Source organism: Hypanus sabinus, chromosome 13, assembly GCF_030144855.1.
Source record: "Hypanus sabinus isolate sHypSab1 chromosome 13, sHypSab1.hap1, whole genome shotgun sequence".
NCBI lineage: Eukaryota > Metazoa > Chordata > Chondrichthyes > Myliobatiformes > Dasyatidae > Hypanus > Hypanus sabinus.
The window spans coordinates 109,880,794-109,891,461 of record NC_082718.1 but is presented as its reverse complement, the minus strand read 5'-3'; positions in this window follow the sequence as shown (position 1 = coordinate 109,891,461).

Here is a 10,668-nt window from a genome sequence, read left to right as displayed (position 1 = left end):
CAGCACCCCGAAGTTTGAATAAACTAGTCTCGAAACGACTTACCGACTGCGTGTCATTGTTTCAGCGCTGTGTGTAACACATCACTACAACATTTTACTTTGAACTTCTTTTTAACTTTGATTAATTCGTTTGAATCACTCTTTGTTTCATTAATAATGTACATATGCATTTTACAGCTTCACTTCTTCAATTAGAGTTTTGTAAGATATGATCACCATGGACATGAAGATATCAACTCTAATCAAATGAACGTGTTGCAGTTTAAATGTGTAATTTGTAACCACGTACCATCACTCGCAAACCCTGGCTTTTAGCCCCTCTAAGAGAAACCCAAAAGTAGATTTACACACTCTAGCAAACTGCTGTCAATGTAGTTCTGAAAGGATCTGACTGGTTGTATCATGAGCTGGTATGGCAATTCAAATGCACAGGAATGGAAGAAGTATCAGATGGTAATAAGCTCTGCCCACTGCATAGGCACATATCCCATGCCTTAGAATTTAGAATTTATTTAAATCTTACATCCGTCCCACATCGTGTGGGAATAAAAATCTTTGCATTATGACTCCATCGCAATGTACAGACATGTGAATTTATAAGTCTAATGATTTGTAGAAAGAAGCTGTCCCATAGCCTGTTGGTCCTGGCTTTAATGCTGCGGTACCGTTTGCCAGACAAGCAGCTGGAGCAATTCACGGTTGGGGTGACTGGTGTCCCCGATGATCTTCCAGGTCTTCTTTATGCACCTCGTGCTGTAAATGTCCTCAATGGAGGAAAGTTCACTGTGGTGAACTACATATACCTGTCTGGACACGCCCTCCTGCTGACTGCTCCTGTGGCTCCTCCCACAGACCCTGGTATAAAGGCGATTGGAGGCACAGACCCTTCCTCAGTCTCCAGGATGTTGTGTGGTGGCTACTTGCTGCTTGTGCTTTCTTCCAGCTAATAAAAGCCTACCTTAACCCACGTCTGAGTTATTGATGGTACATCATTCACATCTGCAGATACGCTGGGCTGTCCGTACCACTCTCTGTAGCGCCCAGTGTTCAAGGTTGGTACAGTTCATAGACCAGGCGGTGATACAGCCAGTCAGGATGCTTTCATTGGTGACCCTGAGAAGGTCTTAAGGATTTGGGGGCTCATGCCAAACTTCTTCAGTTCTTCAGTTTTTTTTCTATACAGCCAGTGTGTACAGTCCAAGTGAGATCTTTGGTGATATGTATACTGAGGAACTTGGAACTACTCACCCTCTCAACTGCAGTTCCATTGACGTTGATCGTGGTGAGCTTGTCTCCATTCCTCCTGTAATCCACAATCAGCTCTTTTGTTTTTTGGACATTAAGGGAGAGGTTTTTATCTTGGCACCACCATATCAGGGTGTTAACCTCTCCTCTTTGATCACTTTGCACTACGATGAACGTTGTTTTGTTCTTATTGTGTTCTTTCTTGTAAAAATCATATATAATTTATGATTAATTTGTCTTCTTCGTTGAATTTGTTTTATCAGGTGCTATGTGAGTGTGATGCTGCTGCAGGTAAGTTTTTCATCTGTACTTGTGCATAAACTCGACTTTGACCTTAACATTGTTTAGTTACTTGTGAATCAGAAGGAGTTCATTCAGTCCATCAGTTTTATGTCAGCTCCCTTGTCCCATCACCTCCACACTATATTTCTCTGTTGTTCAGCAGCTTATTCTTCCCACCCACGTCTAACGTTTTCCCTTTGCTTCTTTGTACCACTTGTCTATCCTAGGGGATAATTTACCTATCAGTTTATCTCTGGGGATTAGACTCTAGAAAACTAGCTTTCCAACCACTGAGAACATCTTCAAAAGGCAATGTTTCAGGAAGATAGCATCCATCATTAAGGATCCCCACCATGTGAGCATGCCCCCTTCTCAATGCTACTACCAGGAGGAGGTTAGGGTCCCAGGCTCTTCTACCCTTCAGAGTTCTGAATGGTCCATGAATTCACAAACACCACCTCACCATACTGCCCTCATTTTGCACAATGTATGTTTATACATTCTTATTCTAATTTATAGTATTGTTTATATATTGCATTGTACTGTTCCTCCAAAATAACAAATTTCATGATAATAAACGTGATTCTGAACCATAGAATTACACAACACAGAAACAATTGTCCATAGTGGCCAGGATGTTTACCTGAGCTTGTCCATTTGCCTTGTTAAGGTAATTAGTAGAAGAATTAAAGAAGTTTCTGGAACTCATTATGCAAAGTCTGCATCACATTTAAGCAGTGTCTTGATAAACTCTTGCTACCCACCAAGTGCTCAGTATTGGGATTCACACAAAGTCTACTATTGACCAGCATGGATACAATGGGCTGAAGGGCCTCCTTCTGTGCTGTAAATGTCTATAATTCTGTGTGTTCCAGGTCATTTGGCCCAAATGTCTATTAAGCTCCACAGCCATCCTCCTCCCAGCTCTTTCTATCTAACTGATGGGAGTGTATGTTCTTTCTCTTTCTTCAATTATCCATCTTCTCCTTAAATACACCCATCTTCTCCACTACGACTTCATATTCTGACCTCTCTTGGGATAAGGAAATTTCTCCTGCATTTCTCATAGATTTATTATACACAGGATATTTATTTCTTGGAGCCAGCCAACAAAAGGAAAAAAATCTTCCTGGCATCTGCTCTATTGAACCTCTACATCATTTTAAAGACCTCTATCAAGTCACCTTCTCTTCTAGAATGATTCCTGGCCTGTGTGACCTTTCCTAGTAATTAAGAACTCACACGTTGGATGTCATCATTGTAAATCTTTCATACACTTTTACCAGTGCTTCTATGCATCTTAGTTCACCTGGAGACCAATACAGTGTTTCACACCTCAAGAAGAGTTCTGAACAAGGACCATACAACTTCAGTATGAGCTGCTTTTTCTTCAGTTCTAACTCCAAATTAAACAATTTTTTTTAGTTTAGTTAACTCAGAACTGTAGTCATTGTGAAGCTGTATCTTCAGACCTATTTTGTTCATCTATCTATTTTCAGAATGGTGTATTATAATGTTGTATTATACTATTAGACATTAACACCATAAGACATAGGAGCAGAATTAGACCATTCTGCCTGTCGTGTCTGCTCCAAGATTCAATCTTGGCTGATTTATTATCCCTCTCAACCCCATTTTCCTGCCTTCTCGCTGTAACCTTGGGCACGCTTACTAATCAAGAATCCATCAAACACTGCTTTGAATATACCCAATTATATTGTACTAATAAGGTATGTTTTTTTTTTGATTTTCCTGTAAATGCCTACAAGAAAATGGATCTCAAGGTAGATTATAGTGACATATACTGATTGTACTTGGATAATAATTCTACCTTGAAAGTTTTTGGACTGTGGAACAGCCTGCCAGAAGCAGTAGTGGAAACATCTAAGACGGGGGTCGGCAACCCGCGGCTCCGGAGCCACATGTGGCTCTTTTACGTCTGTGCTGCGGCTCCCTGTTACTTTGGGAAATAATTGGTTGTGGCGACCCTTTTCCTGGCACATCCGAACCGACTCACAATTAGATAGCCTACGGGGGTTTGCGAGCACAGAGCTTTGGAGCCTCTGCGCCATGGGGGGGGGGGGCAGGTTGAGGGAGGCTTAAAAGTGAGGCTGAGGATTCCGAATAAGGTTTTTCCTTCGACTGCAGTTACCGACTCCGTGTCGTAATTTTAGTGCTGCATGTAGCACACCGCTACATGGTCAGTATTTAATTAAAATGTATTTTATGTTAGTTTGTTAGTTTTTGAAATGTAAATCTAAATTTGAAGATTATGCTGATCTTGTACAATCTAAATAAGATGTTGTGGCGACCCATTTCCTGACACATCCGAACCGGCTCACAATTAGCCAGCGTTCAGGCTAAGGGAGATAGCCTACGGGGGTTTGTGAGTACGTGTCTTTTGCAGCATCCGTGCCCATGGGGGGGCGGGTTGAGGGAGGCTTAAAAGCAAGGCTGTTTAGTTCGAATAAAGCTATCTTTGACTGCAGTTTACTGACTGCGTGTAGCAACCGCTACGTGTTTTTATCGCTGGCTGTCCAGAGGGGAGGTGCTGAAACGCTTTGTCGCATGTCTGGAAGAAGTGAAAACTTTCCTGGGCAGCAAAGGGCTCACCTTTCCTGAGCTGGAACAGCCAGAGTGGCTGGAAAAGCTACACTTCATGGTAGACATGACAGCGCACCTGAACACGCTGAACACAGCTCTTCAACGGGGTAAGGACGTACAGCCCTGCACATGTTGGAGGATGTTTTGGCATTCGAGCGCAAGTTGACGTTGCTTGCCAGAGATTTACAGAAAGGCACATTGTCTCACTTCCCCAATTTGAGAGAGTTCAAACAATGTCACGACATGATAAATTCGGAGTATTTACATTCTGCAATCATCGCAATGCAAACATCGTTTGGGAAACGCTTCTGTGAGTTCAGAGAGGAAAAAAACACATTTTCCTTCCTGGTCACTCCCCTAAGCATCGATCCATCCCTACTGAATACGACTGCATTGTCAGGTGTGAGTCAACCTGAACAAGTATGATAAATATTTTAATTGCCTATTATTTTACGTATATTCATATGTTTTCATTGTTCAGTGAAATAGTCCTTTTATTTTTCAGGCTGACAGCTGGCTGATGTTATTTTTGATTTGCTGCTGGCGGCAAATTTAAGTTTGGCGTTTTTCATAAATACAAGGACTCAAATAGACGTTGAGTATTTTACTTAAAAGTAACCTTTAACCTAACGTCTTTTTTTCGGAGTTCAAAATGTTTCTGTTGCATGCAGAAATGTAATTTCGTTTTCTCTGCAGGAGTTCATCAATTTCATAAATGCAACACATTATAGTTTGTTTATACATAGCATAAAGGCAAAACAAAACGTTGTATGCAGTGTTATTTCATTTTAAATGTCAAACGGGTTTTGCGGCTCCCAGTGTTTTCTTTTCTGTGGGAAACGGGTCCAAGTGGCTCTTTCAGTGGTAAAGGTTGCTGACCCCTGATCTAAGATAACAGTGCTTAAGAGGCTTTTAGATAGACACTTGAACATGAACCAAATGGAGGGATATGGACCTGCCTGACCTGTTGAGTTCCTTCAGCAGTCTCTAAAGTAGGTTACATGGTTGGCACAACATTGTGGGCTGAAAAGCCTGTAATGTGCTGTAGATGTTTCTCAGTTATATGTTCCAGTCCTTCCTGAGGACTGCTTGGGTTTATAAGCATCAGACTGGCCCACTCAAAAACTTCATCCACAATTTCATACTCTGGTTTTAAATCAACAAGTGCAATGACCAAATACACTCTTGTATTTATCCAAGGCCCAATGTCATGTAATTTGCTATCAGAATGCAAGGACACAAGAGGAGTGAAATAGGTCATTAAGCCTAAAAAAATAGAGGGCTATGCAGTAGGAAAATTCAATGCAGTTTCTGGAGTAGGCAAGATATTGTGGGCTGAAGGGCCTGTAATGTGCTGTAGGTTTCTATGTTTCTCTCTTTCCAGATTAATAACTTAATAAAAGTGTTTGAGGCCTGGAGATCCCATCCTCATTGATGAGTCCTGGATCAATACTGAAGGTAATCGGAAGTTCCGATAGAAGATCAAATGTCAATTGAAAGACTAGAAGTTGAGGGCCAATGGCCAGAGCCCCGAGTCTGTGATTCTCTGCAAGTCCACTGGGGAACTCAGTTGTTTTGTTTCTTGTTGTGTTTTGTGCTGTTTTTCTGAGCAGGATGGTTGTTAATGCAAATGATGCATCTTACTGTAACACGCCGTAAGGTTTCACTGCTAATTTAATGGCTTCTCTGTAATGTTCCGCTGCAGAGGTAATGGTTTCTCTGTAGTAGCAACATTTGGGTTATGACTGGAGATAACAGGGCATGCTAGCCAATGAGTGGGATGTTGATCTTTTTTGTGTGTCTAGGAACCAGGATTCTTTTGCTGGGGAGAGCAGAGAAGACACAAATGGAGAGATTTGGTAGACCTAAGACAGAGTGGATTTGGAGCATGGATCCGAAGGTCAGCGACAATCGGAGGAGGTCAATGGTGGACGAACAGCCTTATCAGTGAGCTCCAATGTTGCGCATTAGACTGTTTCATGAGAATGGAGCCTTTTTCTTTTTTTTTTGTTTTCTTTACTAACCATATAATCAAATAAAGAATTATGCTCAATCACTTAATCACATATTGTGTACTGTTTGTTATCTTGTGGTACTGATTTGTAACGGGACACATCGTGCAGCATCCACCCAAATGAGATCTCTTAAGTTTGGCCAGGCCAGGGGGTGGGGGGCTAGCATCCCCTATATTATGCCGCCAGCCAAAGCCAGAGTTATGTTACTTTATGTTACACACATGATCAATAAATCTGAATCCGGATCTGATGCCTTCAGTGGACTTTTGATTTAACAGGTTCATTCACTCTCTAAAGGCTTACTTATCATGGATATTCTACACTGAGCAGAGTGGTGAGCTGCTATTGAAATGATAGCATTTTGGCTCATCATCTTCTTGTGACTCAGAATCTTATTTATCCCCACTGCATTGGACTATAGCAGATTTTCTCTGCTATTGAGTGTTTGACCTTAAAGCTGTGTGGGTGAGGAGAAGTGTGTGAGTCACTAAGACTGGCTTAAGACAACTGTACTGTTAATATGGTCAACTGGCAAAAAAATGGGATGAATCTCTCCCCAATTGCCTTAAAATAGATTAATTGTTCTAAGGGTTTGGCCTCTGAGTAAGTCAGCTGAAGAACTGCACTAATGCGATGTACTTGAGGGATAAATACCATTATTAATACCACACAATGTATCAGAAGTATCACCTCATAATGTGAACCATGTGATTTTGAAACTTCTCTCTGAAACATCACAAATCACTTTTGACTTAATCTTTTGTTCCATAATGAAGAAAGCTCCCTTTAAAATTATGCCAGATTGATAGTTGTTGAGTTGTGATGAGGATATTGGGCAATTGCTTGGGTTTGCTTTCTCCAACACTGGAGTTAGTTCTTTTGGTGTGTCATGGACGTGAGTTCAAATCCCACAATGGTGCTTGTGGTATTCAAATTCCAGTGGTTAAATAACTCTTGAATTAAAGCAAATCTAATTATTGATGTTTGTTGATGGATTGTTGCATGCACCCATCTGTTGGGCTGAAAAACCTGTTTCTGTGCTAGGTAACTCTGACTCAATGAAGATACTTGAATCACTTTTTCATGAATTCATTTGCACTGATCTTATGTCATGATAACTGTGTTACTGATTTAATAGAGTATTATGGTCATAGAATGCTGCAGCACAGAAAAACTTCTAGTCCATGCCAACCTGATGTTCTGCCTTAGAGAAAAAGCTTCACCTCAGATTCTCCTTTAAGTATTTCACTTTTTATCCTAACCTATGAACCCTAATTCTAGTCTCACCCAACCTGAGGGAAAAGCCTACATACATCTATGCCCCTCATCATTTTGTATACTTACATAACATTTCAAGTCATTCTCATACACTCTACAGAATAAAGTCCTAACCTATTCAACCTTTCCTGATAACTCAGGTCCTAAAGTCCTGTCAACATCCTTCTAAACTTTCTCTGCACTCTTTCAACCTTATTGCTGTCTTTCCTGTAGTTATTGTAGGTGAACAGAACTGCACACAATTCTCCAAATTTGGCCTTAATAACAGTTCTAAACTTTCTACTTTTTAAATTCACTTCCAATTTTAGACACTTGTCTCTAATTGCTCACAGAATAGAGGACATAGAACTGTATGGCATGGTACAGGCAATTTGATCCAACTAGTAAGTATTGCTAAAAGTTCATAAACATTTTACAGATAATCTGCTACAGATGTTCCAACCAAAGCATAAAAGATACTTGGCAGATTTGTAACATCCCCTCCGTGGTCCAAGTTGAGTGCAATCAGTGTGGCTCATTGCATCTTTTGACATTGTGTGGGGCATTTCAGCCCTTTGAGTGCATACTGGCACTCAGAGCATTCCCACCAATTTCATTCTCCGATTTCCTGCCAATGAATGTGAAACTGGTTTCTCGAAGGAGGCAGAAGGTGATGGTCAATGGTTCTTTCTTGCATTGGGTCTGTGACCAGTGTATGAAATAATTAGTACTAAAGCTGTTGATGTTGTTGTATACATCATTGGTCTGAACAAAAATGTAGAAGATGATTAGTTAGTGCAGTTGACGCAAAACTTCGTTTGTTTACTTGAATCAAAGGGCTATAAAATTGTACATTTATAGAAAAACATTATCTAAAATATATATACGCTGTTCAAGATAAATATATTGCCAGTCACAAGTGGTCACATAAGCCATATATGTATAAAGCAGGTAATGCTAAAACTGATGTCCCCAGTTAAATCTTAATCTAGTAATACTTAGCCAAAATTCGGTTAAATATAAAACAAAGCTAGAAGTTAAAATAACATTCAAATTGTATAAGCAACTGTGGCAATACTTTTAAAACAATGTACAATACTGCCCAGAGGCTATAGTGGCGCAGCCCAGGAAGTCTCATACAAGTATTGATCCCATTCCCATTACGACGTTCTAACTGCTATAGGCAATACTGTAATTTTACTTTTCTCATCTCCCGCAGTATATCTTTTTCTTTAACCTAGGTTGCAACTTAATTACAATAACATTTATTAAGACAGGTGTTCCCACTTCTAATTAGCCCTGAATACTTTTGAAAACATTTACGCATGTGTTATACATATTCATTAACATCATTGTTTTCTGTCCATCAGTTAGGGAGAAACATTTACTTAGAGCTCCTACTAAATCAATTCAAGGTACATTTCGACCAACGTTTCGCTCATCCCCTTTGCAACCTTCCACCCGCTGTCTTGACACCAGCCTCACCTAGTACTCAAGAGGAACCACTTTGCAAAACCATGACTGGGGGAGGCAGGGGTGAAGCATCTAGTTCATCCTCAGCCTCTTCAAACTTCTTTGTATAATGGGTAATTTTAAGTGATATTGTTTGTTTGTGAATATGTCAGAAAGCAATGTTTGGCCTGTATGATCTTAAAGAATAATATGGTGGAATCACAGAAGAGAAATCTATTGAATATGAATTTCCCCTATGGCTTTTATGTCTAGAATCATCAAGACTGATCTTCACAACTAAGTTCACCACATCCATACTTTTTTCAATGTTATCAGTTACACATAAACTTCTCCTCTTAGAAAATGTTAATGGAATAAGGAATGAGAGGAACAAGTCAGTCGAGTTCCCCAGCCAGCACCCAATCCAAGTGTGACCACCTCCAGCGTGAAGCCTGGTGTTTGAAATAATTTATCACTGATCCACCACATTGCAACTGTAAGAATACAAGGTGCTCTGGCAATGCACATCATCTATCCCTGCTGATGTACATTCCAGCAGTATTCTGGTCTTCATTTCATATACACATGAACTAAAATGGGATCTTGGCTAATTCAGCACTCTTGTCAAGATTAGGAAATCTATTCCTCAGATGTCTGTTGCAATGTAAATATTACACCTGTATCAAACATTTATGGATTTTGAATGCATTGTTGGTACAAAATAAGGAAAACCCTGAATACTGAATTAATTATACCATATGCATGTTAAAATAACAATTATAGATTCTGATGAGCCGATTTTGTTTCACTGGTAATCCAATTACACTTGGTAGCTATCGGAAGCACTGTTGTAATCCAAGAATTGTCAAAAATCCTCAGGCCCTATGTCCAGATATAATCGTTTATTTACTGTCTTTTCCAAATTGGTATGATGTTGTAATGCCCTGGGGTTAAGGTTATACTGGCAGTTTTCTGTAAAACATGCCATGTTGTGAAGTGTGGTTTGGCTTCTGCTAAGGACACGTTGTCCAACTTAGAAATGTGAGTCAATCAGGATTGTGGTCAAGCTTTCTTAAGCACAGTAGTCTGGTCTGGGGGCTTCTGACATGCCAGAAGGGAAGATGCTGCAGAATACCATTGGAAGGAGAGCCCCGTAGCACAATGCTTTGTACAGATGAATGGCTCCAAGGACAAGTACTCCTGAGAGCAAGCCAGCTTGTTCAAGTTGTACGTCTAGTGAAGTTTGGAATGTGGCATGTATTTGCACGCAGATTGCAGATTGTGGGTCAAGTGTGAGCAGACTCCAGGAGTTCCAAAGGTCTTGCACACATTGGACTGGTTAACTGTAGTAGGCCCTTTTTTCTTTTTCCTATTAACTGATAAAGCTGAAATCTGTTAATGTATTTTATAATTTTATCTGGTGTACGATATTACTATTGAATCCTGTGGCTGTTAGCAGAGCCAGTTATCAGGACAAGTTTGTATACGAGCCCAGTATTTCCCTTCACTGTTGTTCAACCCCCAAAATAGATTATTTCCTGCCAAACTCCCAACAAACCCTCCAAAGTGGCTCCATTGTATAAGAGCAGCTCTTATTCCAAGTGTACTTCCATCTTTATATCCTTCAATCACATAAAGTTGCCTTTAAGAAACTGCAGAGATTGATAATCCCTTCCTTTTTAAATCATAGTCCACTGTACCAAATCTTGAAATCCCAGAGTGGTAACAATTTAACTACCGATAGCAAGAGGTTATTTCGCTAACTCAAAATGATGTATGGACCCCCTTTATTACAGCTCCCAAGAGGGCATCA